Genomic DNA, 27,129 nt, shown 5'->3' on the forward strand with positions numbered 1-27,129 from the left:
CGGGTTTCGGCAGGAAACCAATTTTGCCAGAGTTCTTCTAAATTTGGCCTGGAAAACGGAGAGTTGCAGGTTTGAAACACAGGTTCAAAGGGAAAATATCGGTTGGACAAAATATCCTCTCCTCAACTCCTCCATTCTTTCTCTGTGACCCAACCTGTCGTCAGAGCATTTCATATTATTCTGTATGTATATCGAAGATACTCCATTTAGTATGATATGTTACGTTTCATATTGTATGTATTATTTGGGAATGTCCATCATCCATTTCGTATGAGATGTTATGAATTACAATTCGTATGATGTTACGAATTTCCAAAACGTACTATACATTACGAATGAGCAAAATGTACAATATGTTAAGATTTTACTAAACGTATGATATGTTACAAATTCCAATTTGTCTTTCACAACTGACTTCCACCAATCACCAGATAGCAGAGTGGCGCAGCGGAAGCGTGCTGGGCCCATAACCCAGAGGTCGATGGATCGAAACCATCCTCTGCTATGTCATTTTAAGTGTGGACAATTCTGCGAAGGAAAAACACAAATTAAAAATGTTACATTAAAAGCCTTTATGCAATAGAAATGATACCTACATAGTTATGATTCAACAAAATAAAAGCAGAACTTTATTTTCAAAGAATGTGTTAAAATTGTGTTTGTGAGCAATACTATAACTTATATAATATATCAATTATAAAGAATGAATGGGTCAGTTAGACCACATTAATATTGCGTCATCCTGAAGGGTAAGTGCAAATTTGATGTGTTCACTACCACTTACTCATGGACAGCGGATGAAATAACAGGTCATTTTATCTGAGTAGTTCTAGAAGTTCCACTACACATTGAGAGCCTGTGTCTGTTAGCAAGAAGACTCCCGATCAACTGAGGCTCATTTTCGTACCTGTCGTCAGTAAAAGGTTAGCCTAATTTGAACCAAAATTCTAACTAAAAGTATGTGTGAGTTTGTCAGGGGACCAGCAGGTGGAAGCATTGTCTTTCTAGAAGTTTGAAAAAGAACGTGTGCGTGATTATTCCATCCATGTGGGGCATTTGTCACTCGCTGTTGGAGAAAGATGAATAGAAAATATTCCTGATCCTAAAGTCAACTGAATACACCAGACAGCCAACCACACACCTGGGTGTATTTGTGCAGGGCAGCCGAAATAGCTCAGTTGGGAGAGCGTTAGACTGAAGATCTAAATGTCCCTGGTTCGATCCCGGGTTTCGGCAGGAAACCAATTTTGCCAGAGTTCTTCTAAATTTGGCCTGGAAAACGGAGAGTTGCAGGTTTGAAACACAGGTTCAAAGGGAAAATATCGGTTGGACAAAATATCCTCCCCTCAACTCCTCCATTCTTTCTCTGTGACCCAACCTGTAGTCAGAGCATTTCATATTATTCTGTATGTATATCGAAGATACTCCATTTAGTATGATATGTTACGTTTCATATTGTATGTATTATTTGGGAATGTCCATCATCCATTTCGTATGAGATGTTATGAATTACAATTCGTATGATGTTACGAATTTCCAAAACGTACTATACATTACGAATGAGCAAAATGTACAATATGTTAAGATTTTACTAAACGTATGATATGTTACAAATTCCAATTTGTCTTTCACAACTGACTTCCACCAATCACCAGATAGCAGAGTGGCGCAGCGGAAGCGTGCTGGGCCCATAACCCAGAGGTCGATGGATCGAAACCATCCTCTGCTATGTCATTTTAAGTGTGGACAATTCTGCGAAGGAAAAACACAAATTAAAAATGTTACATTAAAAGCCTTTATGCAATAGAAATGATACCTACATAGTTATGATTCAACAAAATAAAAGCAGAACTTTATTTTCAAAGAATGTGTTAAAATTGTGTTTGTGAGCAATACTATAACTTATATAATATATCAATTATAAAGAATGAATGGGTCAGTTAGACCACATTAATATTGCGTCATCCTGAAGGGTAAGTGCAAATTTGATGTGTTCACTACCACTTACTCATGGACAGCGGATGAAATAACAGGTCATTTTATCTGAGTAGTTCTAGAAGTTCCACTACACATTGAGAGCCTGTGTCTGTTAGCAAGAAGACTCCCGATCAACTGAGGCTCATTTTCGTACCTGTCGTCAGTAAAAGGTTAGCCTAATTTGAACCAAAATTCTAACTAAAAGTATGTGTGAGTTTGTCAGGGGACCAGCAGGTGGAAGCATTGTCTTTCTAGAAGTTTGAAAAAGAACGTGTGCGTGATTATTCCATCCATGTGGGGCATTTGTCACTCGCTGTTGGAGAAAGATGAATAGAAAATATTCCTGATCCTAAAGTCAACTGAATACACCAGACAGCCAACCACACACCTGGGTATTTTTGTGCAGGGCAGCCGAAATAGCTCAGTTGGGAGAGCGTTAGACAGAAGATCTAAATGTCCCTGGTTCGATCCCGGGTTTCGGCAGGAAACCAATTTTGCCAGAGTTCTTCTAAATTTGGCCTGGAAAACGGAGAGTTGCAGGTTTGAAACACAGGTTCAAAGGGAAAATATCGGTTGGACAAAATATCCTCCCCTCAACTCCTCCATTCTTTCTCTGTGACCCAACCTGTCGTCAGAGCATTTCATATTATTCTGTATGTATATCGAAGATACTCCATTTAGTATGATATGTTACGTTTCATATTGTATGTATTATTTGGGAATGTCCATCATCCATTTCGTATGAGATGTTATGAATTACAATTCGTATGATGTTACGAATTTCCAAAACGTACTATACATTACGAATGAGCAAAATGTACAATATGTTAAGATTTTACTAAACGTATGATATGTTACAAATTCCAATTTGTCTTTCACAACTGACTTCCACCAATCACCAGATAGCAGAGTGGCGCAGCGGAAGCGTGCTGGGCCCATAACCCAGAGGTCGATGGATCGAAACCATCCTCTGCTATGTCATTTTAAGTGTGGACAATTCTGCGAAGGAAAAACACAAATTAAAAATGTTACATTAAAAGCCTTTATGCAATAGAAATGATACCTACATAGTTATGATTCAACAAAATAAAAGCAGAACTTTATTTTCAAAGAATGTGTTAAAATTGTGTTTGTGAGCAATACTATAACTTATATAATATATCAATTATAAAGAATGAATGGGTCAGTTAGACCACATTAATATTGCGTCATCCTGAAGGGTAAGTGCAAATTTGATGTGTTCACTACCACTTACTCATGGACAGCGGATGAAATAACAGGTCATTTTATCTGAGTAGTTCTAGAAGTTCCACTACACATTGAGAGCCTGTGTCTGTTAGCAAGAAGACTCCCGATCAACTGAGGCTCATTTTCGTACCTGTCGTCAGTAAAAGGTTAGCCTAATTTGAACCAAAATTCTAACTAAAAGTATGTGTGAGTTTGTCAGGGGACCAGCAGGTGGAAGCATTGTCTTTCTAGAAGTTTGAAAAAGAACGTGTGCGTGATTATTCCATCCATGTGGGGCATTTGTCACTCGCTGTTGGAGAAAGATGAATAGAAAATATTCCTGATCCTAAAGTCAACTGAATACACCAGACAGCCAACCACACACCTGGGTGTATTTGTGCAGGGCAGCCGAAATAGCTCAGTTGGGAGAGCGTTAGACTGAAGATCTAAATGTCCCTGGTTCGATCCCGGGTTTCGGCAGGAAACCAATTTTGCCAGAGTTCTTCTAAATTTGGCCTGGAAAACGGAGAGTTGCAGGTTTGAAACACAGGTTCAAAGGGAAAATATCGGTTGGACAAAATATCCTCCCCTCAACTCCTCCATTCTTTCTCTGTGACCCAACCTGTAGTCAGAGCATTTCATATTATTCTGTATGTATATCGAAGATACTCCATTTAGTATGATATGTTACGTTTCATATTGTATGTATTATTTGGGAATGTCCATCATCCATTTCGTATGAGATGTTATGAATTACAATTCGTATGATGTTACGAATTTCCAAAACGTACTATACATTACGAATGAGCAAAATGTACAATATGTTAAGATTTTACTAAACGTATGATATGTTACAAATTCCAATTTGTCTTTCACAACTGACTTCCACCAGTCACCAGATAGCAGAGTGGCGCAGCGGAAGCGTGCTGGGCCCATAACCCAGAGGTCGATGGATCGAAACCATCCTCTGCTATGTCATTTTAAGTGTGGACAATTCTGCGAAGGAAAAACACAAATTAAAAATGTTACATTAAAAGCCTTTATGCAATAGAAATGATACCTACATAGTTATGATTCAACAAAATAAAAGCAGAACTTTATTTTCAAAGAATGTGTTAAAATTGTGTTTGTGAGCAATACTATAACTTATATAATATATCAATTATAAAGAATGAATGGGTCAGTTAGACCACATTAATATTGCGTCATCCTGAAGGGTAAGTGCAAATTTGATGTGTTCACTACCACTTACTCATGGACAGCGGATGAAATAACAGGTCATTTTATCTGAGTAGTTCTAGAAGTTCCACTACACATTGAGAGCCTGTGTCTGTTAGCAAGAAGACTCCCGATCAACTGAGGCTCATTTTCGTACCTGTCGTCAGTAAAAGGTTAGCCTAATTTGAACCAAAATTCTAACTAAAAGTATGTGTGAGTTTGTCAGGGGACCAGCAGGTGGAAGCATTGTCTTTCTAGAAGTTTGAAAAAGAACGTGTGCGTGATTATTCCATCCATGTGGGGCATTTGTCACTCGCTGTTGGAGAAAGATGAATAGAAAATATTCCTGATCCTAAAGTCAACTGAATACACCAGACAGCCAACCACACACCTGGGTGTATTTGTGCAGGGCAGCCGAAATAGCTCAGTTGGGAGAGCGTTAGACTGAAGATCTAAATGTCCCTGGTTCGATCCCGGGTTTCGGCAGGAAACCAATTTTGCCAGAGTTCTTCTAAATTTGGCCTGGAAAACGGAGAGTTGCAGGTTTGAAACACAGGTTCAAAGGGAAAATATCGGTTGGACAAAATATCCTCCCCTCAACTCCTCCATTCTTTCTCTGTGACCCAACCTGTAGTCAGAGCATTTCATATTATTCTGTATGTATATCGAAGATACTCCATTTAGTATGATATGTTACGTTTCATATTGTATGTATTATTTGGGAATGTCCATCATCCATTTCGTATGAGATGTTATGAATTACAATTCGTATGATGTTACGAATTTCCAAAACGTACTATACATTACGAATGAGCAAAATGTACAATATGTTAAGATTTTACTAAACGTATGATATGTTACAAATTCCAATTTGTCTTTCACAACTGACTTCCACCAATCACCAGATAGCAGAGTGGCGCAGCGGAAGCGTGCTGGGCCCATAACCCAGAGGTCGATGGATCGAAACCATCCTCTGCTATGTCATTTTAAGTGTGGACAATTCTGCGAAGGAAAAACACAAATTAAAAATGTTACATTAAAAGCCTTTATGCAATAGAAATGATACCTACATAGTTATGATTCAACAAAATAAAAGCAGAACTTTATTTTCAAAGAATGTGTTAAAATTGTGTTTGTGAGCAATACTATAACTTATATAATATATCAATTATAAAGAATGAATGGGTCAGTTAGACCACATTAATATTGCGTCATCCTGAAGGGTAAGTGCAAATTTGATGTGTTCACTACCACTTACTCATGGACAGCGGATGAAATAACAGGTCATTTTATCTGAGTAGTTCTAGAAGTTCCACTACACATTGAGAGCCTGTGTCTGTTAGCAAGAAGACTCCCGATCAACTGAGGCTCATTTTCGTACCTGTCGTCAGTAAAAGGTTAGCCTAATTTGAACCAAAATTCTAACTAAAAGTATGTGTGAGTTTGTCAGGGGACCAGCAGGTGGAAGCATTGTCTTTCTAGAAGTTTGAAAAAGAACGTGTGCGTGATTATTCCATCCATGTGGGGCATTTGTCACTCGCTGTTGGAGAAAGATGAATAGAAAATATTCCTGATCCTAAAGTCAACTGAATACACCAGACAGCCAACCACACACCTGGGTGTATTTGTGCAGGGCAGCCGAAATAGCTCAGTTGGGAGAGCGTTAGACTGAAGATCTAAATGTCCCTGGTTCGATCCCGGGTTTCGGCAGGAAACCAATTTTGCCAGAGTTCTTCTAAATTTGGCCTGGAAAACGGAGAGTTGCAGGTTTGAAACACAGGTTCAAAGGGAAAATATCGGTTGGACAAAATATCCTCCCCTCAACTCCTCCATTCTTTCTCTGTGACCCAACCTGTAGTCAGAGCATTTCATATTATTCTGTATGTATATCGAAGATACTCCATTTAGTATGATATGTTACGTTTCATATTGTATGTATTATTTGGGAATGTCCATCATCCATTTCGTATGAGATGTTATGAATTACAATTCGTATGATGTTACGAATTTCCAAAACGTACTATACATTACGAATGAGCAAAATGTACAATATGTTAAGATTTTACTAAACGTATGATATGTTACAAATTCCAATTTGTCTTTCACAACTGACTTCCACCAATCACCAGATAGCAGAGTGGCGCAGCGGAAGCGTGCTGGGCCCATAACCCAGAGGTCGATGGATCGAAACCATCCTCTGCTATGTCATTTTAAGTGTGGACAATTCTGCGAAGGAAAAACACAAATTAAAAATGTTACATTAAAAGCCTTTATGCAATAGAAATGATACCTACATAGTTATGATTCAACAAAATAAAAGCAGAACTTTATTTTCAAAGAATGTGTTAAAATTGTGTTTGTGAGCAATACTATAACTTATATAATATATCAATTATAAAGAATGAATGGGTCAGTTAGACCACATTAATATTGCGTCATCCTGAAGGGTAAGTGCAAATTTGATGTGTTCACTACCACTTACTCATGGACAGCGGATGAAATAACAGGTCATTTTATCTGAGTAGTTCTAGAAGTTCCACTACACATTGAGAGCCTGTGTCTGTTAGCAAGAAGACTCCCGATCAACTGAGGCTCATTTTCGTACCTGTCGTCAGTAAAAGGTTAGCCTAATTTGAACCAAAATTCTAACTAAAAGTATGTGTGAGTTTGTCAGGGGACCAGCAGGTGGAAGCATTGTCTTTCTAGAAGTTTGAAAAAGAACGTGTGCGTGATTATTCCATCCATGTGGGGCATTTGTCACTCGCTGTTGGAGAAAGATGAATAGAAAATATTCCTGATCCTAAAGTCAACTGAATACACCAGACAGCCAACCACACACCTGGGTGTATTTGTGCAGGGCAGCCGAAATAGCTCAGTTGGGAGAGCGTTAGACTGAAGATCTAAATGTCCCTGGTTCGATCCCGGGTTTCGGCAGGAAACCAATTTTGCCAGAGTTCTTCTAAATTTGGCCTGGAAAACGGAGAGTTGCAGGTTTGAAACACAGGTTCAAAGGGAAAATATCGGTTGGACAAAATATCCTCCCCTCAACTCCTCCATTCTTTCTCTGTGACCCAACCTGTAGTCAGAGCATTTCATATTATTCTGTATGTATATCGAAGATACTCCATTTAGTATGATATGTTACGTTTCATATTGTATGTATTATTTGGGAATGTCCATCATCCATTTCGTATGAGATGTTATGAATTACAATTCGTATGATGTTACGAATTTCCAAAACGTACTATACATTACGAATGAGCAAAATGTACAATATGTTAAGATTTTACTAAACGTATGATATGTTACAAATTCCAATTTGTCTTTCACAACTGACTTCCACCAATCACCAGATAGCAGAGTGGCGCAGCGGAAGCGTGCTGGGCCCATAACCCAGAGGTCGATGGATCGAAACCATCCTCTGCTATGTCATTTTAAGTGTGGACAATTCTGCGAAGGAAAAACACAAATTAAAAATGTTACATTAAAAGCCTTTATGCAATAGAAATGATACCTACATAGTTATGATTCAACAAAATAAAAGCAGAACTTTATTTTCAAAGAATGTGTTAAAATTGTGTTTGTGAGCAATACTATAACTTATATAATATATCAATTATAAAGAATGAATGGGTCAGTTAGACCACATTAATATTGCGTCATCCTGAAGGGTAAGTGCAAATTTGATGTGTTCACTACCACTTACTCATGGACAGCGGATGAAATAACAGGTCATTTTATCTGAGTAGTTCTAGAAGTTCCACTACACATTGAGAGCCTGTGTCTGTTAGCAAGAAGACTCCCGATCAACTGAGGCTCATTTTCGTACCTGTCGTCAGTAAAAGGTTAGCCTAATTTGAACCAAAATTCTAACTAAAAGTATGTGTGAGTTTGTCAGGGGACCAGCAGGTGGAAGCATTGTCTTTCTAGAAGTTTGAAAAAGAACGTGTGCGTGATTATTCCATCCATGTGGGGCATTTGTCACTCGCTGTTGGAGAAAGATGAATAGAAAATATTCCTGATCCTAAAGTCAACTGAATACACCAGACAGCCAACCACACACCTGGGTGTACTTGTGCAGGGCAGCCGAAATAGCTCAGTTGGGAGAGCGTTAGACTGAAGATCTAAATGTCCCTGGTTCGATCCCGGGTTTCGGCAGGAAACCAATTTTGCCAGAGTTCTTCTAAATTTGGCCTGGAAAACGGAGAGTTGCAGGTTTGAAACACAGGTTCAAAGGGAAAATATCGGTTGGACAAAATATCCTCCCCTCAACTCCTCCATTCTTTCTCTGTGACCCAACCTGTAGTCAGAGCATTTCATATTATTCTGTATGTATATCGAAGATACTCCATTTAGTATGATATGTTACGTTTCATATTGTATGTATTATTTGGGAATGTCCATCATCCATTTCGTATGAGATGTTATGAATTACAATTCGTATGATGTTACGAATTTCCAAAACGTACTATACATTACGAATGAGCAAAATGTACAATATGTTAAGATTTTACTAAACGTATGATATGTTACAAATTCCAATTTGTCTTTCACAACTGACTTCCACCAATCACCAGATAGCAGAGTGGCGCAGCGGAAGCGTGCTGGGCCCATAACCCAGAGGTCGATGGATCGAAACCATCCTCTGCTATGTCATTTTAAGTGTGGACAATTCTGCGAAGGAAAAACACAAATTAAAAATGTTACATTAAAAGCCTTTATGCAATAGAAATGATACCTACATAGTTATGATTCAACAAAATAAAAGCAGAACTTTATTTTCAAAGAATGTGTTAAAATTGTGTTTGTGAGCAATACTATAACTTATATAATATATCAATTATAAAGAATGAATGGGTCAGTTAGACCACATTAATATTGCGTCATCCTGAAGGGTAAGTGCAAATTTGATGTGTTCACTACCACTTACTCATGGACAGCGGATGAAATAACAGGTCATTTTATCTGAGTAGTTCTAGAAGTTCCACTACACATTGAGAGCCTGTGTCTGTTAGCAAGAAGACTCCCGATCAACTGAGGCTCATTTTCGTACCTGTCGTCAGTAAAAGGTTAGCCTAATTTGAACCAAAATTCTAACTAAAAGTATGTGTGAGTTTGTCAGGGGACCAGCAGGTGGAAGCATTGTCTTTCTAGAAGTTTGAAAAAGAACGTGTGCGTGATTATTCCATCCATGTGGGGCATTTGTCACTCGCTGTTGGAGAAAGATGAATAGAAAATATTCCTGATCCTAAAGTCAACTGAATACACCAGACAGCCAACCACACACCTGGGTGTACTTGTGCAGGGCAGCCGTAATAGCTCAGTTGGGAGAGCGTTAGACTGAAGATCTAAATGTCCCAGGTTCGATCCCGGGTTTCGGCAGGAAACCAATTTTGCCAGAGTTCTTCTAAATTTGGCCTGGAAAACAGAGAGTTGCAGGTTTGAAACACAGGTTCAAAGGGAAAATAATCGGTTGGACAAAATATCCTCCCCTCAACTCCTCCATTCTTTCTCTGTGACCCAACCTGTAGTCAGAGCATTTCATATTATTCTGTATGTATATCGAAGATACTCCATTTAGTATGATATGTTACGTTTCATATTGTATGTATTATTTGGGAATGTCCATCATCCATTTCGTATGAGATGTTATGAATTACAATTCGTATGATGTTACGAATTTCCAAAACGTACTATACATTACGAATGAGCAAAATGTACAATATGTTAAGATTTTACTAAACGTATGATATGTTACAAATTCCAATTTGTCTTTCACAACTGACTTCCACCAATCACCAGATAGCAGAGTGGCGCAGCGGAAGCGTGCTGGGCCCATAACCCAGAGGTCGATGGATCGAAACCATCCTCTGCTATGTCATTTTAAGTGTGGACAATTCTGCGAAGGAAAAACACAAATTAAAAATGTTACATTAAAAGCCTTTATGCAATAGAAATGATACCTACATAGTTATGATTCAACAAAATAAAAGCAGAACTTTATTTTCAAAGAATGTGTTAAAATTGTGTTTGTGAGCAATACTATAACTTATATAATATATCAATTATAAAGAATGAATGGGTCAGTTAGACCACATTAATATTGCGTCATCCTGAAGGGTAAGTGCAAATTTGATGTGTTCACTACCACTTACTCATGGACAGCGGATGAAATAACAGGTCATTTTATCTGAGTAGTTCTAGAAGTTCCACTACACATTGAGAGCCTGTGTCTGTTAGCAAGAAGACTCCCGATCAACTGAGGCTCATTTTCGTACCTGTCGTCAGTAAAAGGTTAGCCTAATTTGAACCAAAATTCTAACTAAAAGTATGTGTGAGTTTGTCAGGGGACCAGCAGGTGGAAGCATTGTCTTTCTAGAAGTTTGAAAAAGAACGTGTGCGTGATTATTCCATCCATGTGGGGCATTTGTCACTCGCTGTTGGAGAAAGATGAATAGAAAATATTCCTGATCCTAAAGTCAACTGAATACACCAGACAGCCAACCACACACCTGGGTGTATTTGTGCAGGGCAGCCGAAATAGCTCAGTTGGGAGAGCGTTAGACTGAAGATCTAAATGTCCCTGGTTCGATCCCGGGTTTCGGCAGGAAACCAATTTTGCCAGAGTTCTTCTAAATTTGGCCTGGAAAACGGAGAGTTGCAGGTTTGAAACACAGGTTCAAAGGGAAAATATCGGTTGGACAAAATATCCTCCCCTCAACTCCTCCATTCTTTCTCTGTGACCCAACCTGTAGTCAGAGCATTTCATATTATTCTGTATGTATATCGAAGATACTCCATTTAGTATGATATGTTACGTTTCATATTGTATGTATTATTTGGGAATGTCCATCATCCATTTCGTATGAGATGTTATGAATTACAATTCGTATGATGTTACGAATTTCCAAAACGTACTATACATTACGAATGAGCAAAATGTACAATATGTTAAGATTTTACTAAACGTATGATATGTTACAAATTCCAATTTGTCTTTCACAACTGACTTCCACCAATCACCAGATAGCAGAGTGGCGCAGCGGAAGCGTGCTGGGCCCATAACCCAGAGGTCGATGGATCGAAACCATCCTCTGCTATGTCATTTTAAGTGTGGACAATTCTGCGAAGGAAAAACACAAATTAAAAATGTTACATTAAAAGCCTTTATGCAATAGAAATGATACCTACATAGTTATGATTCAACAAAATAAAAGCAGAACTTTATTTTCAAAGAATGTGTTAAAATTGTGTTTGTGAGCAATACTATAACTTATATAATATATCAATTATAAAGAATGAATGGGTCAGTTAGACCACATTAATATTGCGTCATCCTGAAGGGTAAGTGCAAATTTGATGTGTTCACTACCACTTACTCATGGACAGCGGATGAAATAACAGGTCATTTTATCTGAGTAGTTCTAGAAGTTCCACTACACATTGAGAGCCTGTGTCTGTTAGCAAGAAGACTCCCGATCAACTGAGGCTCATTTTCGTACCTGTCGTCAGTAAAAGGTTAGCCTAATTTGAACCAAAATTCTAACTAAAAGTATGTGTGAGTTTGTCAGGGGACCAGCAGGTGGAAGCATTGTCTTTCTAGAAGTTTGAAAAAGAACGTGTGCGTGATTATTCCATCCATGTGGGGCATTTGTCACTCGCTGTTGGAGAAAGATGAATAGAAAATATTCCTGATCCTAAAGTCAACTGAATACACCAGACAGCCAACCACACACCTGGGTGTATTTGTGCAGGGCAGCCGAAATAGCTCAGTTGGGAGAGCGTTAGACTGAAGATCTAAATGTCCCTGGTTCGATCCCGGGTTTCGGCAGGAAACCAATTTTGCCAGAGTTCTTCTAAATTTGGCCTGGAAAACGGAGAGTTGCAGGTTTGAAACACAGGTTCAAAGGGAAAATATCGGTTGGACAAAATATCCTCCCCTCAACTCCTCCATTCTTTCTCTGTGACCCAACCTGTAGTCAGAGCATTTCATATTATTCTGTATGTATATCGAAGATACTCCATTTAGTATGATATGTTACGTTTCATATTGTATGTATTATTTGGGAATGTCCATCATCCATTTCGTATGAGATGTTATGAATTACAATTCGTATGATGTTACGAATTTCCAAAACGTACTATACATTACGAATGAGCAAAATGTACAATATGTTAAGATTTTACTAAACGTATGATATGTTACAAATTCCAATTTGTCTTTCACAACTGACTTCCACCAATCACCAGATAGCAGAGTGGCGCAGCGGAAGCGTGCTGGGCCCATAACCCAGAGGTCGATGGATCGAAACCATCCTCTGCTATGTCATTTTAAGTGTGGACAATTCTGCGAAGGAAAAACACAAATTAAAAATGTTACATTAAAAGCCTTTATGCAATAGAAATGATACCTACATAGTTATGATTCAACAAAATAAAAGCAGAACTTTATTTTCAAAGAATGTGTTAAAATTGTGTTTGTGAGCAATACTATAACTTATATAATATATCAATTATAAAGAATGAATGGGTCAGTTAGACCACATTAATATTGCGTCATCCTGAAGGGTAAGTGCAAATTTGATGTGTTCACTACCACTTACTCATGGACAGCGGATGAAATAACAGGTCATTTTATCTGAGTAGTTCTAGAAGTTCCACTACACATTGAGAGCCTGTGTCTGTTAGCAAGAAGACTCCCGATCAACTGAGGCTCATTTTCGTACCTGTCGTCAGTAAAAGGTTAGCCTAATTTGAACCAAAATTCTAACTAAAAGTATGTGTGAGTTTGTCAGGGGACCAGCAGGTGGAAGCATTGTCTTTCTAGAAGTTTGAAAAAGAACGTGTGCGTGATTATTCCATCCATGTGGGGCATTTGTCACTCGCTGTTGGAGAAAGATGAATAGAAAATATTCCTGATCCTAAAGTCAACTGAATACACCAGACAGCCAACCACACACCTGGGTGTATTTGTGCAGGGCAGCCGAAATAGCTCAGTTGGGAGAGCGTTAGACTGAAGATCTAAATGTCCCTGGTTCGATCCCGGGTTTCGGCAGGAAACCAATTTTGCCAGAGTTCTTCTAAATTTGGCCTGGAAAACGGAGAGTTGCAGGTTTGAAACACAGGTTCAAAGGGAAAATATCGGTTGGACAAAATATCCTCCCCTCAACTCCTCCATTCTTTCTCTGTGACCCAACCTGTAGTCAGAGCATTTCATATTATTCTGTATGTATATCGAAGATACTCCATTTAGTATGATATGTTACGTTTCATATTGTATGTATTATTTGGGAATGTCCATCATCCATTTCGTATGAGATGTTATGAATTACAATTCGTATGATGTTACGAATTTCCAAAACGTACTATACATTACGAATGAGCAAAATGTACAATATGTTAAGATTTTACTAAACGTATGATATGTTACAAATTCCAATTTGTCTTTCACAACTGACTTCCACCAATCACCAGATAGCAGAGTGGCGCAGCGGAAGCGTGCTGGGCCCATAACCCAGAGGTCGATGGATCGAAACCATCCTCTGCTATGTCATTTTAAGTGTGGACAATTCTGCGAAGGAAAAACACAAATTAAAAATGTTACATTAAAAGCCTTTATGCAATAGAAATGATACCTACATAGTTATGATTCAACAAAATAAAAGCAGAACTTTATTTTCAAAGAATGTGTTAAAATTGTGTTTGTGAGCAATACTATAACTTATATAATATATCAATTATAAAGAATGAATGGGTCAGTTAGACCACATTAATATTGCGTCATCCTGAAGGGTAAGTGCAAATTTGATGTGTTCACTACCACTTACTCATGGACAGCGGATGAAATAACAGGTCATTTTATCTGAGTAGTTCTAGAAGTTCCACTACACATTGAGAGCCTGTGTCTGTTAGCAAGAAGACTCCCTATCAACTGAGGCTCATTTTCGTACCTGTCGTCAGTAAAAGGTTAGCCTAATTTGAACCAAAATTCTAACTAAAAGTATGTGTGAGTTTGTCAGGGGACCAGCAGGTGGAAGCATTGTCTTTCTAGAAGTTTGAAAAAGAACGTGTGCGTGATTATTCCATCCATGTGGGGCATTTGTCACTCGCTGTTGGAGAAAGATGAATAGAAAATATTCCTGATCCTAAAGTCAACTGAATACACCAGACAGCCAACCACACACCTGGGTGTATTTGTGCAGGGCAGCCGAAATAGCTCAGTTGGGAGAGCGTTAGACTGAAGATCTAAATGTCCCTGGTTCGATCCCGGGTTTCGGCAGGAAACCAATTTTGCCAGAGTTCTTCTAAATTTGGCCTGGAAAACAGAGAGTTGCAGGTTTGAAACACAGGTTCAAAGGGAAAATATCGGTTGGACAAAATATCCTCCCCTCAACTCCTCCATTCTTTCTCTGTGACCCAACCTGTAGTCAGAGCATTTCATATTATTCTGTATGTATATCGAAGATACTCCATTTAGTATGATATGTTACGTTTCATATTGTATGTATTATTTGGGAATGTCCATCATCCATTTCGTATGAGATGTTATGAATTACAATTCGTATGATGTTACGAATTTCCAAAACGTACTATACATTACGAATGAGCAAAATGTACAATATGTTAAGATTTTACTAAACGTATGATATGTTACAAATTCCAATTTGTCTTTCACAACTGACTTCCACCAGTCACCAGATAGCAGAGTGGCGCAGCGGAAGCGTGCTGGGCCCATAACCCAGAGGTCGATGGATCGAAACCATCCTCTGCTATGTCATTTTAAGTGTGGACAATTCTGCGAAGGAAAAACACAAATTAAAAATGTTACATTAAAAGCCTTTATGCAATAGAAATGATACCTACATAGTTATGATTCAACAAAATAAAAGCAGAACTTTATTTTCAAAGAATGTGTTAAAATTGTGTTTGTGAGCAATACTATAACTTATATAATATATCAATTATAAAGAATGAATGGGTCAGTTAGACCACATTAATATTGCGTCATCCTGAAGGGTAAGTGCAAATTTGATGTGTTCACTACCACTTACTCATGGACAGCGGATGAAATAACAGGTCATTTTATCTGAGTAGTTCTAGAAGTTCCACTACACATTGAGAGCCTGTGTCTGTTAGCAAGAAGACTCCCGATCAACTGAGGCTCATTTTCGTACCTGTCGTCAGTAAAAGGTTAGCCTAATTTGAACCAAAATTCTAACTAAAAGTATGTGTGAGTTTGTCAGGGGACCAGCAGGTGGAAGCATTGTCTTTCTAGAAGTTTGAAAAAGAACGTGTGCGTGATTATTCCATCCATGTGGGGCATTTGTCACTCGCTGTTGGAGAAAGATGAATAGAAAATATTCCTGATCCTAAAGTCAACTGAATACACCAGACAGCCAACCACACACCTGGGTGTATTTGTGCAGGGCAGCCGAAATAGCTCAGTTGGGAGAGCGTTAGACTGAAGATCTAAATGTCCCTGGTTCGATCCCGGGTTTCGGCAGGAAACCAATTTTGCCAGAGTTCTTCTAAATTTGGCCTGGAAAACGGAGAGTTGCAGGTTTGAAACACAGGTTCAAAGGGAAAATATCGGTTGGACAAAATATCCTCCCCTCAACTCCTCCATTCTTTCTCTGTGACCCAACCTGTAGTCAGAGCATTTCATATTATTCTGTATGTATATCGAAGATACTCCATTTAGTATGATATGTTACGTTTCATATTGTATGTATTATTTGGGAATGTCCATCATCCATTTCGTATGAGATGTTATGAATTACAATTCGTATGATGTTACGAATTTCCAAAACGTACTATACATTACGAATGAGCAAAATGTACAATATGTTAAGATTTTACTAAACGTATGATATGTTACAAATTCCAATTTGTCTTTCACAACTGACTTCCACCAGTCACCAGATAGCAGAGTGGCGCAGCGGAAGCGTGCTGGGCCCATAACCCAGAGGTCGATGGATCGAAACCATCCTCTGCTATGTCATTTTAAGTGTGGACAATTCTGCGAAGGAAAAACACAAATTAAAAATGTTACATTAAAAGCCTTTATGCAATAGAAATGATACCTACATAGTTATGATTCAACAAAATAAAAGCAGAACTTTATTTTCAAAGAATGTGTTAAAATTGTGTTTGTGAGCAATACTATAACTTATATAATATATCAATTATAAAGAATGAATGGGTCAGTTAGACCACATTAATATTGCGTCATCCTGAAGGGTAAGTGCAAATTTGATGTGTTCACTACCACTTACTCATGGACAGCGGATGAAATAACAGGTCATTTTATCTGAGTAGTTCTAGAAGTTCCACTACACATTGAGAGCCTGTGTCTGTTAGCAAGAAGACTCCCGATCAACTGAGGCTCATTTTCGTACCTGTCGTCAGTAAAAGATTAGCCTAATTTGAACCAAAATTCTAACTAAAAGTATGTGTGAGTTTGTCAGGGGACCAGCAGGTGGAAGCATTGTCTTTCTAGAAGTTTGAAAAAGAACGTGTGCGTGATTATTCCATCCATGTGGGGCATTTGTCACTCGCTGTTGGAGAAAGATGAATAGAAAATATTCCTGATCCTAAAGTCAACTGAATACACCAGACAGCCAACCACACACCTGGGTGTATTTGTGCAGGGCAGCCGAAATAGCTCAGTTGGGAGAGCGTTAGACTGAAGATCTAAATGTCCCTGGTTCGGTCCTGGGTTTCGGCAGGAAACCAATTTTGCCAGAGTTCTTCTAAATTTGGCCTGGAAAACAGAGAGTTGCAGGTTTGAAACACAGGTTCAAAGGGAAAATATCGGTTGGACAAAATATCCTCCCCTCAACTCCTCCATTCTTTCTCTGTGACCCAACCTGTAGTCAGAGCATTTCATATTATTCTGTATGTATATCGAAGATACTCCATTTAGTATGATATGTTACGTTTCATATTGTATGTATTATTTGGGAATGTCCATCATCCATTTCGTATGAGATGTTATGAATTACAATTCGTATGATGTTACGAATTTCCAAAACGTACTATACATTACGAATGAGCAAAATGTACAATATGTTAAGATTTTACTAAACGTATGATATGTTACAAATTCCAATTTGTCTTTCACAACTGACTTCCACCAATCACCAGATAGCAGAGTGGCGCAGCGGAAGCGTGCTGGGCCCATAACCCAGAGGTCGATGGATCGAAACCATCCTCTGCTATGTCATTTTAAGTGTGGACAATTCTGCGAAGGAAAAACACAAATTAAAAATGTTACATTAAAAGCCTTTATGCAATAGAAATGATACCTACATAGTTATGATTCAACAAAATAAAAGCAGAACTTTATTTTCAAAGAATGTGTTAAAATTGTGTTTGTGAGCAATACTATAACTTATATAATATATCAATTATAAAGAATGAATGGGTCAGTTAGACCACATTAATATTGCGTCATCCTGAAGGGTAAGTGCAAATTTGATGTGTTCACTACCACTTACTCATTGACAGCGGATGAAATAACAGGTCATTTTATCTGAGTAGTTCTAGAAGTTCCACTACACATTGAGAGCCTGTGTCTGTTAGCAAGAAGACTCCCGATCAACTGAGGCTCATTTTCGTACCTGTCGTCAGTAAAAGGTTAGCCTAATTTGAACCAAAATTCTAACTAAAAGTATGTGTGAGTTTGTCAGGGGACCAGCAGGTGGAAGCATTGTCTTTCTAGAAGTTTGAAAAAGAACGTGTGCGTGATTATTCCATCCATGTGGGGCATTTGTCACTCGCTGTTGGAGAAAGATGAATAGAAAATATTCCTGATCCTAAAGTCAACTAAATACACCAGACAGCCAACCACACACCTGGGTGTATTTGTGCAGGGCAGCCGAAATAGCTCAGTTGGGAGAGCGTTAGACTGAAGATCTAAATGTCCCTGGTTCGATCCCGGGTTTCGGCAGGAAACCAATTTTGCCAGAGTTCTTCTAAATTTGGCCTGGAAAACGGAGAGTTGCAGGTTTGAAACACAGGTTCAAAGGGAAAATATCGGTTGGACAAAATATCCTCCCCTCAACTCCTCCATTCTTTCTCTGTGACCCAACCTGTAGTCAGAGCATTTCATATTATTCTGTATGTATATCGAAGATACTCCATTTAGTATGATATGTTACGTTTCATATTGTATGTATTATTTGGGAATGTCCATCATCCATTTCGTATGAGATGTTATGAATTACAATTCGTATGATGTTACGAATTTCCAAAACGTACTATACATTACGAATGAGCAAAATGTACAATATGTTAAGATTTTACTAAACGTATGATATGTTACAAATTCCAATTTGTCTTTCACAACTGACTTCCACCAATCACCAGATAGCAGAGTGGCGCAGCGGAAGCGTGCTGGGCCCATAACCCAGAGGTCGATGGATCGAAACCATCCTCTGCTATGTCATTTTAAGTGTGGACAATTCTGCGAAGGAAAAACACAAATTAAAAATGTTACATTAAAAGCCTTTATGCAATAGAAATGATACCTACATAGTTATGATTCAACAAAATAAAAGCAGAACTTTATTTTCAAAGAATGTGTTAAAATTGTGTTTGTGAGCAATACTATAACTTATATAATATATCAATTATAAAGAATGAATGGGTCAGTTAGACCACATTAATATTGCGTCATCCTGAAGGGTAAGTGCAAATTTGATGTGTTCACTACCACTTACTCATGGACAGCGGATGAAATAACAGGTCATTTTATCTGAGTAGTTCTAGAAGTTCCACTACACATTGAGAGCCTGTGTCTGTTAGCAAGAAGACTCCCGATCAACTGAGGCTCATTTTCGTACCTGTCGTCAGTAAAAGGTTAGCCTAATTTGAACCAAAATTCTAACTAAAAGTATGTGTGAGTTTGTCAGGGGACCAGCAGGTGGAAGCATTGTCTTTCTAGAAGTTTGAAAAAGAACGTGTGCGTGATTATTCCATCCATGTGGGGCATTTGTCACTCGCTGTTGGAGAAAGATGAATAGAAAATATTCCTGATCCTAAAGTCAACTGAATACACCAGACAGCCAACCACACACCTGGGTGTATTTGTGCAGGGCAGCCGAAATAGCTCAGTTGGGAGAGCGTTAGACTGAAGATCTAAATGTCCCTGGTTCGATCCCGGGTTTCGGCAGGAAACCAATTTTGCCAGAGTTCTTCTAAATTTGGCCTGGAAAACGGAGAGTTGCAGGTTTGAAACACAGGTTCAAAGGGAAAATATCGGTTGGACAAAATATCCTCCCCTCAACTCCTCCATTCTTTCTCTGTGACCCAACCTGTAGTCAGAGCATTTCATATTATTCTGTATGTATATCGAAGATACTCCATTTAGTATGATATGTTACGTTTCATATTGTATGTATTATTTGGGAATGTCCATCATCCATTTCGTATGAGATGTTATGAATTACAATTCGTATGATGTTACGAATTTCCAAAACGTACTATACATTACGAATGAGCAAAATGTACAATATGTTAAGATTTTACTAAACGTATGATATGTTACAAATTCCAATTTGTCTTTCACAACTGACTTCCACCAATCACCAGATAGCAGAGTGGCGCAGCGGAAGCGTGCTGGGCCCATAACCCAGAGGTCGATGGATCGAAACCATCCTCTGCTATGTCATTTTAAGTGTGGACAATTCTGCGAAGGAAAAACACAAATTAAAAATGTTACATTAAAAGCCTTTATGCAATAGAAATGATACCTACATAGTTATGATTCAACAAAATAAAAGCAGAACTTTATTTTCAAAGAATGTGTTAAAATTGTGTTTGTGAGCAATACTATAACTTATATAATATATCAATTATAAAGAATGAATGGGTCAGTTAGACCACATTAATATTGCGTCATCCTGAAGGGTAAGTGCAAATTTGATGTGTTCACTACCACTTACTCATGGACAGCGGATGAAATAACAGGTCATTTTATCTGAGTAGTTCTAGAAGTTCCACTACACATTGAGAGCCTGTGTCTGTTAGCAAGAAGACTCCCGATCAACTGAGGCTCATTTTCGTACCTGTCGTCAGTAAAAGGTTAGCCTAATTTGAACCAAAATTCTAACTAAAAGTATGTGTGAGTTTGTCAGGGGACCAGCAGGTGGAAGCATTGTCTTTCTAGAAGTTTGAAAAAGAACGTGTGCGTGATTATTCCATCCATGTGGGGCATTTGTCACTCGCTGTTGGAGAAAGATGAATAGAAAATATTCCTGATCCTAAAGTCAACTGAATACACCAGACAGCCAACCACACACCTGGGTGTATTTGTGCAGGGCAGCCGAAATAGCTCAGTTGGGAGAGCGTTAGACTGAAGATCTAAATGTCCCTGGTTCGATCCCGGGTTTCGGCAGGAAACCAATTTTGCCAGAGTTCTTCTAAATTTGGCCTGGAAAACGGAGAGTTGCAGGTTTGAAACACAGGTTCAAAGGGAAAATATCGGTTGGACAAAATATCCTCTCCTCAACTCCTCCATTCTTTCTCTGTGACCCAACCTGTAGTCAGAGCATTTCATATTATTCTGTATGTATATCGAAGATACTCCATTTAGTATGATATGTTACGTTTCATATTGTATGTATTATTTGGGAATGTCCATCATCCATTTCGTATGAGATGTTATGAATTACAATTCGTATGATGTTACGAATTTCCAAAACGTACTATACATTACGAATGAGCAAAATGTACAATATGTTAAGATTTTACTAAACGTATGATATGTTACAAATTCCAATTTGTCTTTCACAACTGACTTCCACCAATCACCAGATAGCAGAGTGGCGCAGCGGAAGCGTGCTGGGCCCATAACCCAGAGGTCGATGGATCGAAACCATCCTCTGCTATGTCATTTTAAGTGTGGACAATTCTGCGAAGGAAAAACACAAATTAAAAATGTTACATTAAAAGCCTTTATGCAATAGAAATGATACCTACATAGTTATGATTCAACAAAATAAAAGCAGAACTTTATTTTCAAAGAATGTGTTAAAATTGTGTTTGTGAGCAATACTATAACTTATATAATATATCAATTATAAAGAATGAATGGGTCAGTTAGACCACATTAATATTGCGTCATCCTGAAGGGTAAGTGCAAATTTGATGTGTTCACTACCACTTACTCATGGACAGCGGATGAAATAACAGGTCATTTTATCTGAGTAGTTCTAGAAGTTCCACTACACATTGAGAGCCTGTGTCTGTTAGCAAGAAGACTCCCGATCAACTGAGGCTCATTTTCGTACCTGTCGTCAGTAAAAGGTTAGCCTAATTTGAACCAAAATTCTAACTAAAAGTATGTGTGAGTTTGTCAGGGGACCAGCAGGTGGAAGCATTGTCTTTCTAGAAGTTTGAAAAAGAACGTGTGCGTGATTATTCCATCCATGTGGGGCATTTGTCACTCGCTGTTGGAGAAAGATGAATAGAAAATATTCCTGATCCTAAAGTCAACTGAATACACCAGACAGCCAACCACACACCTGGGTGTATTTGTGCAGGGCAGCCGAAATAGCTCAGTTGGGAGAGCGTTAGACTGAAGATCTAAATGTCCCTGGTTCGATCCCGGGTTTCGGCAGGAAACCAATTTTGCCAGAGTTCTTCTAAATTTGGCCTGGAAAACGGAGAGTTGCAGGTTTGAAACACAGGTTCAAAGGGAAAATATCGGTTGGACAAAATATCCTCCCCTCAACTCCTCCATTCTTTCTCTGTGACCCAACCTGTAGTCAGAGCATTTCATATTATTCTGTATGTATATCGAAGATACTCCATTTAGTATGATATGTTACGTTTCATATTGTATGTATTATTTGGGAATGTCCATCATCCATTTCGTATGAGATGTTATGAATTACAATTCGTATGATGTTACGAATTTCCAAAACGTACTATACATTACGAATGAGCAAAATGTACAATATGTTAAGATTTTACTAAACGTATGATATGTTACAAATTCCAATTTGTCTTTCACAACTGACTTCCACCAATCACCAGATAGCAGAGTGGCGCAGCGGAAGCGTGCTGGGCCCATAACCCAGAGGTCGATGGATCGAAACCATCCTCTGCTATGTCATTTTAAGTGTGGACAATTCTGCGAAGGAAAAACACAAATTAAAAATGTTACATTAAAAGCCTTTATGCAATAGAAATGATACCTACATAGTTATGATTCAACAAAATAAAAGCAGAACTTTATTTTCAAAGAATGTGTTAAAATTGTGTTTGTGAGCAATACTATAACTTATATAATATATCAATTATAAAGAATGAATGGGTCAGTTAGACCACATTAATATTGCGTCATCCTGAAGGGTAAGTGCAAATTTGATGTGTTCACTACCACTTACTCATGGACAGCGGATGAAATAACAGGTCATTTTATCTGAGTAGTTCTAGAAGTTCCACTACACATTGAGAGCCTGTGTCTGTTAGCAAGAAGACTCCCGATCAACTGAGGCTCATTTTCGTACCTGTCGTCAGTAAAAGGTTAGCCTAATTTGAACCAAAATTCTAACTAAAAGTATGTGTGAGTTTGTCAGGGGACCAGCAGGTGGAAGCATTGTCTTTCTAGAAGTTTGAAAAAGAACGTGTGCGTGATTATTCCATCCATGTGGGGCATTTGTCACTCGCTGTTGGAGAAAGATGAATAGAAAATATTCCTGATCCTAAAGTCAACTGAATACACCAGACAGCCAACCACACACCTGGGTGTATTTGTGCAGGGCAGCCGAAATAGCTCAGTTGGGAGAGCGTTAGACTGAAGATCTAAATGTCCCTGGTTCGATCCCGGGTTTCGGCAGGAAACCAATTTTGCCAGAGTTCTTCTAAATTTGGCCTGGAAAACGGAGAGTTGCAGGTTTGAAACACAGGTTCAAAGGGAAAATATCGGTTGGACAAAATATCCTCCCCTCAACTCCTCCATTCTTTCTCTGTGACCCAACCTGTAGTCAGAGCATTTCATATTATTCTGTATGTATATCGAAGATACTCCATTTAGTATGATATGTTACGTTTCATATTGTATGTATTATTTGGGAATGTCCATCATCCATTTCGTATGAGATGTTATGAATTACAATTCGTATGATGTTACGAATTTCCAAAACGTACTATACATTACGAATGAGCAAAATGTACAATATGTTAAGATTTTACTAAACGTATGATATGTTACAAATTCCAATTTGTCTTTCACAACTGACTTCCACCAGTCACCAGATAGCAGAGTGGCGCAGCGGAAGCGTGCTGGGCCCATAACCCAGAGGTCGATGGATCGAAACCATCCTCTGCTATGTCATTTTAAGTGTGGACAATTCTGCGAAGGAAAAACACAAATTAAAAATGTTACATTAAAAGCCTTTATGCAATAGAAATGATACCTACATAGTTATGATTCAACAAAATAAAAGCAGAACTTTATTTTCAAAGAATGTGTTAAAATTGTGTTTGTGAGCAATACTATAACTTATATAATATATCAATTATAAAGAATGAATGGGTCAGTTAGACCACATTAATATTGCGTCATCCTGAAGGGTAAGTGCAAATTTGATGTGTTCACTACCACTTACTCATGGACAGCGGATGAAATAACAGGTCATTTTATCTGAGTAGTTCTAGAAGTTCCACTACACATTGAGAGCCTGTGTCTGTTAGCAAGAAGACTCCCGATCAACTGAGGCTCATTTTCGTACCTGTCGTCAGTAAAAGGTTAGCCTAATTTGAACCAAAATTCTAACTAAAAGTATGTGTGAGTTTGTCAGGGGACCAGCAGGTGGAAGCATTGTCTTTCTAGAAGTTTGAAAAAGAACGTGTGCGTGATTATTCCATCCATGTGGGGCATTTGTCACTCGCTGTTGGAGAAAGATGAATAGAAAATATTCCTGATCCTAAAGTCAACTGAATACACCAGACAGCCAACCACACACCTGGGTGTATTTGTGCAGGGCAGCCGAAATAGCTCAGTTGGGAGAGCGTTAGACTGAAGATCTAAATGTCCCTGGTTCGATCCCGGGTTTCGGCAGGAAACCAATTTTGCCAGAGTTCTTCTAAATTTGGCCTGGAAAACAGAGAGTTGCAGGTTTGAAACACAGGTTCAAAGGGAAAATATCGGTTGGACAAAATATCCTCTCCTCAACTCCTCCATTCTTTCTCTGTGACCCAACCTGTAGTCAGAGCATTTCATATTATTCTGTATGTATATCGAAGATACTCCATTTAGTATGATATGTTACGTTTCATATTGTATGTATTATTTGGGAATGTCCATCATCCATTTCGTATGAGATGTTATGAATTACAATTCGTATGATGTTACGAATTTCCAAAACGTACTATACATTACGAATGAGCAAAATGTACAATATGTTAAGATTTTACTAAACGTATGATATGTTACAAATTCCAATTTGTCTTTCACAACTGACTTCCACCAGTCACCAGATAGCAGAGTGGCGCAGCGGAAGCGTGCTGGGCCCATAACCCAGAGGTCGATGGATCGAAACCATCCTCTGCTATGTCATTTTAAGTGTGGACAATTCTGCGAAGGAAAAACACAAATTAAAAATGTTACATTAAAAGCCTTTATGCAATAGAAATGATACCTACATAGTTATGATTCAACAAAATAAAAGCAGAACTTTATTTTCAAAGAATGTGTTAAAATTGTGTTTGTGAGCAATACTATAACTTATATAATATATCAATTATAAAGAATGAATGGGTCAGTTAGACCACATTAATATTGCGTCATCCTGAAGGGTAAGTGCAAATTTGATGTGTTCACTACCACTTACTCATGGACAGCGGATGAAATAACAGGTCATTTTATCTGAGTAGTTCTAGAAGTTCCACTACACATTGAGAGCCTGTGTCTGTTAGCAAGAAGACTCCCGATCAACTGAGGCTCATTTTCGTACCTGTCGTCAGTAAAAGGTTAGCCTAATTTGAACCAAAATTCTAACTAAAAGTATGTGTGAGTTTGTCAGGGGACCAGCAGGTGGAAGCATTGTCTTTCTAGAAGTTTGAAAAAGAACGTGTGCGTGATTATTCCATCCATGTGGGGCATTTGTCACTCGCTGTTGGAGAAAGATGAATAGAAAATATTCCTGATCCTAAAGTCAACTGAATACACCAGACAGCCAACCACACACCTGGGTGTATTTGTGCAGGGCAGCCGAAATAGCTCAGTTGGGAGAGCGTTAGACTGAAGATCTAAATGTCCCTGGTTCGATCCCGGGTTTCGGCAGGAAACCAATTTTGCCAGAGTTCTTCTAAATTTGGCCTGGAAAACAGAGAGTTGCAGGTTTGAAACACAGGTTCAAAGGGAAAATATCGGTTGGACAAAATATCCTCCCCTCAACTCCTCCATTCTTTCTCTGTGACCCAACCTGTAGTCAGAGCATTTCATATTATTCTGTATGTATATCGAAGATACTCCATTTAGTATGATATGTTACGTTTCATATTGTATGTATTATTTGGGAATGTCCATCATCCATTTCGTATGAGATGTTATGAATTACAATTCGTATGATGTTACGAATTTCCAAAACGTACTATACATTACGAATGAGCAAAATGTACAATATGTTAAGATTTTACTAAACGTATGATATGTTACAAATTCCAATTTGTCTTTCACAACTGACTTCCACCAATCACCAGATAGCAGAGTGGCGCAGCGGAAGCGTGCTGGGCCCATAACCCAGAGGTCGATGGATCGAAACCATCCTCTGCTATGTCCTTTTAAGTGTGGACAATTCTGCGAAGGAAAAACACAAATTAAAAATGTTACATTAAAAGCCTTTATGCAATAGAAATGATACCTACATAGTTATGATTCAACAAAATAAAAGCAGAACTTTATTTTCAAAGAATGTGTTAAAATTATGTTTGTGAGCAATACTATAACTTATATAATATATCAATTATAAAGAATGAATGGGTCAGTTAGACCACATTAATATTGCGTCATCCTGAAGGGTAAGTGCAAATTTGATGTGTTCACTACCACTTACTCATGGACAGCGGATGAAATAACAGGTCATTTTATCTGAGTAGTTCTAGAAGTTCCACTACACATTGAGAGCCTGTGTCTGTTAGCAAGAAGACTCCCGATCAACTGAGGCTCATTTTCGTACCTGTCGTCAGTAAAAGGTTAGCCTAATTTGAACCAAAATTCTAACTAAAAGTATGTGTGAGTTTGTCAGGGGACCAGCAGGTGGAAGCATTGTCTTTCTAGAAGTTTGAAAAAGAACGTGTGCGTGATTATTCCATCCATGTGGGGCATTTGTCACTCGCTGTTGGAGAAAGATGAATAGAAAATATTCCTGATCCTAAAGTCAACTGAATACACCAGACAGCCAACCACACACCTGGGTGTATTTGTGCAGGGCAGCCGAAATAGCTCAGTTGGGAGAGCGTTAGACTGAAGATCTAAATGTCCCTGGTTCGATCCCGGGTTTCGGCAGGAAACCAATTTTGCCAGAGTTCTTCTAAATTTGGCCTGGAAAACGGAGAGTTGCAGGTTTGAAACACAGGTTCAAAGGGAAAATATCGGTTGGACAAAATATCCTCCCCTCAACTCCTCCATTCTTTCTCTGTGACCCAACCTGTAGTCAGAGCATTTCATATTATTCTGTATGTATATCGAAGATA

General features: G+C 38.4%; 22 non-coding genes across 22 annotated transcripts; all 22 read left to right on the plus strand.

Annotated features, from left to right (window-relative positions):
- The first annotated feature begins 1,163 nt into the window (after nucleotides 1–1,163).
- Nucleotides 1,164–1,236, plus strand: trnaf-gaa (transfer RNA phenylalanine (anticodon GAA)). Its single transcript has one exon. It is a non-coding gene; the product is annotated as a tRNA-Phe (tRNA).
- Nucleotides 1,237–2,387: 1,151 nt separating this feature from the next.
- On the plus strand, nucleotides 2,388–2,460 carry trnaf-gaa (transfer RNA phenylalanine (anticodon GAA)). Its single transcript has one exon. It is a non-coding gene; the product is annotated as a tRNA-Phe (tRNA).
- A 1,151-nt stretch (nucleotides 2,461–3,611) lies between these two features.
- Nucleotides 3,612–3,684, plus strand: trnaf-gaa (transfer RNA phenylalanine (anticodon GAA)). The gene has a single exon. It is a non-coding gene; the product is annotated as a tRNA-Phe (tRNA).
- A 1,151-nt stretch (nucleotides 3,685–4,835) lies between these two features.
- trnaf-gaa (transfer RNA phenylalanine (anticodon GAA)) lies at nucleotides 4,836–4,908 on the plus strand. Its single transcript has one exon. It is a non-coding gene; the product is annotated as a tRNA-Phe (tRNA).
- A 1,151-nt stretch (nucleotides 4,909–6,059) lies between these two features.
- On the plus strand, nucleotides 6,060–6,132 carry trnaf-gaa (transfer RNA phenylalanine (anticodon GAA)). Its single transcript has one exon. It is a non-coding gene; the product is annotated as a tRNA-Phe (tRNA).
- A 1,151-nt stretch (nucleotides 6,133–7,283) lies between these two features.
- trnaf-gaa (transfer RNA phenylalanine (anticodon GAA)) lies at nucleotides 7,284–7,356 on the plus strand. Its single transcript has one exon. It is a non-coding gene; the product is annotated as a tRNA-Phe (tRNA).
- A 1,151-nt stretch (nucleotides 7,357–8,507) lies between these two features.
- Nucleotides 8,508–8,580, plus strand: trnaf-gaa (transfer RNA phenylalanine (anticodon GAA)). The gene has a single exon. It is a non-coding gene; the product is annotated as a tRNA-Phe (tRNA).
- A 1,151-nt stretch (nucleotides 8,581–9,731) lies between these two features.
- trnaf-gaa (transfer RNA phenylalanine (anticodon GAA)) lies at nucleotides 9,732–9,804 on the plus strand. The gene has a single exon. It is a non-coding gene; the product is annotated as a tRNA-Phe (tRNA).
- A 1,152-nt stretch (nucleotides 9,805–10,956) lies between these two features.
- On the plus strand, nucleotides 10,957–11,029 carry trnaf-gaa (transfer RNA phenylalanine (anticodon GAA)). Its single transcript has one exon. It is a non-coding gene; the product is annotated as a tRNA-Phe (tRNA).
- A 1,151-nt stretch (nucleotides 11,030–12,180) lies between these two features.
- Nucleotides 12,181–12,253, plus strand: trnaf-gaa (transfer RNA phenylalanine (anticodon GAA)). Its single transcript has one exon. It is a non-coding gene; the product is annotated as a tRNA-Phe (tRNA).
- A 1,151-nt stretch (nucleotides 12,254–13,404) lies between these two features.
- Nucleotides 13,405–13,477, plus strand: trnaf-gaa (transfer RNA phenylalanine (anticodon GAA)). The gene has a single exon. It is a non-coding gene; the product is annotated as a tRNA-Phe (tRNA).
- Nucleotides 13,478–14,628: 1,151 nt separating this feature from the next.
- On the plus strand, nucleotides 14,629–14,701 carry trnaf-gaa (transfer RNA phenylalanine (anticodon GAA)). Its single transcript has one exon. It is a non-coding gene; the product is annotated as a tRNA-Phe (tRNA).
- Nucleotides 14,702–15,852: 1,151 nt separating this feature from the next.
- trnaf-gaa (transfer RNA phenylalanine (anticodon GAA)) lies at nucleotides 15,853–15,925 on the plus strand. Its single transcript has one exon. It is a non-coding gene; the product is annotated as a tRNA-Phe (tRNA).
- A 1,151-nt stretch (nucleotides 15,926–17,076) lies between these two features.
- On the plus strand, nucleotides 17,077–17,149 carry trnaf-gaa (transfer RNA phenylalanine (anticodon GAA)). The gene has a single exon. It is a non-coding gene; the product is annotated as a tRNA-Phe (tRNA).
- Nucleotides 17,150–18,300: 1,151 nt separating this feature from the next.
- Nucleotides 18,301–18,373, plus strand: trnaf-gaa (transfer RNA phenylalanine (anticodon GAA)). Its single transcript has one exon. It is a non-coding gene; the product is annotated as a tRNA-Phe (tRNA).
- Nucleotides 18,374–19,524: 1,151 nt separating this feature from the next.
- On the plus strand, nucleotides 19,525–19,597 carry trnaf-gaa (transfer RNA phenylalanine (anticodon GAA)). Its single transcript has one exon. It is a non-coding gene; the product is annotated as a tRNA-Phe (tRNA).
- Nucleotides 19,598–20,748: 1,151 nt separating this feature from the next.
- Nucleotides 20,749–20,821, plus strand: trnaf-gaa (transfer RNA phenylalanine (anticodon GAA)). Its single transcript has one exon. It is a non-coding gene; the product is annotated as a tRNA-Phe (tRNA).
- A 1,151-nt stretch (nucleotides 20,822–21,972) lies between these two features.
- On the plus strand, nucleotides 21,973–22,045 carry trnaf-gaa (transfer RNA phenylalanine (anticodon GAA)). Its single transcript has one exon. It is a non-coding gene; the product is annotated as a tRNA-Phe (tRNA).
- A 1,151-nt stretch (nucleotides 22,046–23,196) lies between these two features.
- Nucleotides 23,197–23,269, plus strand: trnaf-gaa (transfer RNA phenylalanine (anticodon GAA)). The gene has a single exon. It is a non-coding gene; the product is annotated as a tRNA-Phe (tRNA).
- A 1,151-nt stretch (nucleotides 23,270–24,420) lies between these two features.
- trnaf-gaa (transfer RNA phenylalanine (anticodon GAA)) lies at nucleotides 24,421–24,493 on the plus strand. The gene has a single exon. It is a non-coding gene; the product is annotated as a tRNA-Phe (tRNA).
- Nucleotides 24,494–25,644: 1,151 nt separating this feature from the next.
- trnaf-gaa (transfer RNA phenylalanine (anticodon GAA)) lies at nucleotides 25,645–25,717 on the plus strand. The gene has a single exon. It is a non-coding gene; the product is annotated as a tRNA-Phe (tRNA).
- A 1,151-nt stretch (nucleotides 25,718–26,868) lies between these two features.
- trnaf-gaa (transfer RNA phenylalanine (anticodon GAA)) lies at nucleotides 26,869–26,941 on the plus strand. Its single transcript has one exon. It is a non-coding gene; the product is annotated as a tRNA-Phe (tRNA).
- Nucleotides 26,942–27,129: the final 188 nt, after the last annotated feature.

Source organism: Salvelinus alpinus, chromosome 5 (genome assembly GCF_045679555.1).
Source record: "Salvelinus alpinus chromosome 5, SLU_Salpinus.1, whole genome shotgun sequence".
NCBI lineage: Eukaryota > Metazoa > Chordata > Actinopteri > Salmoniformes > Salmonidae > Salvelinus > Salvelinus alpinus.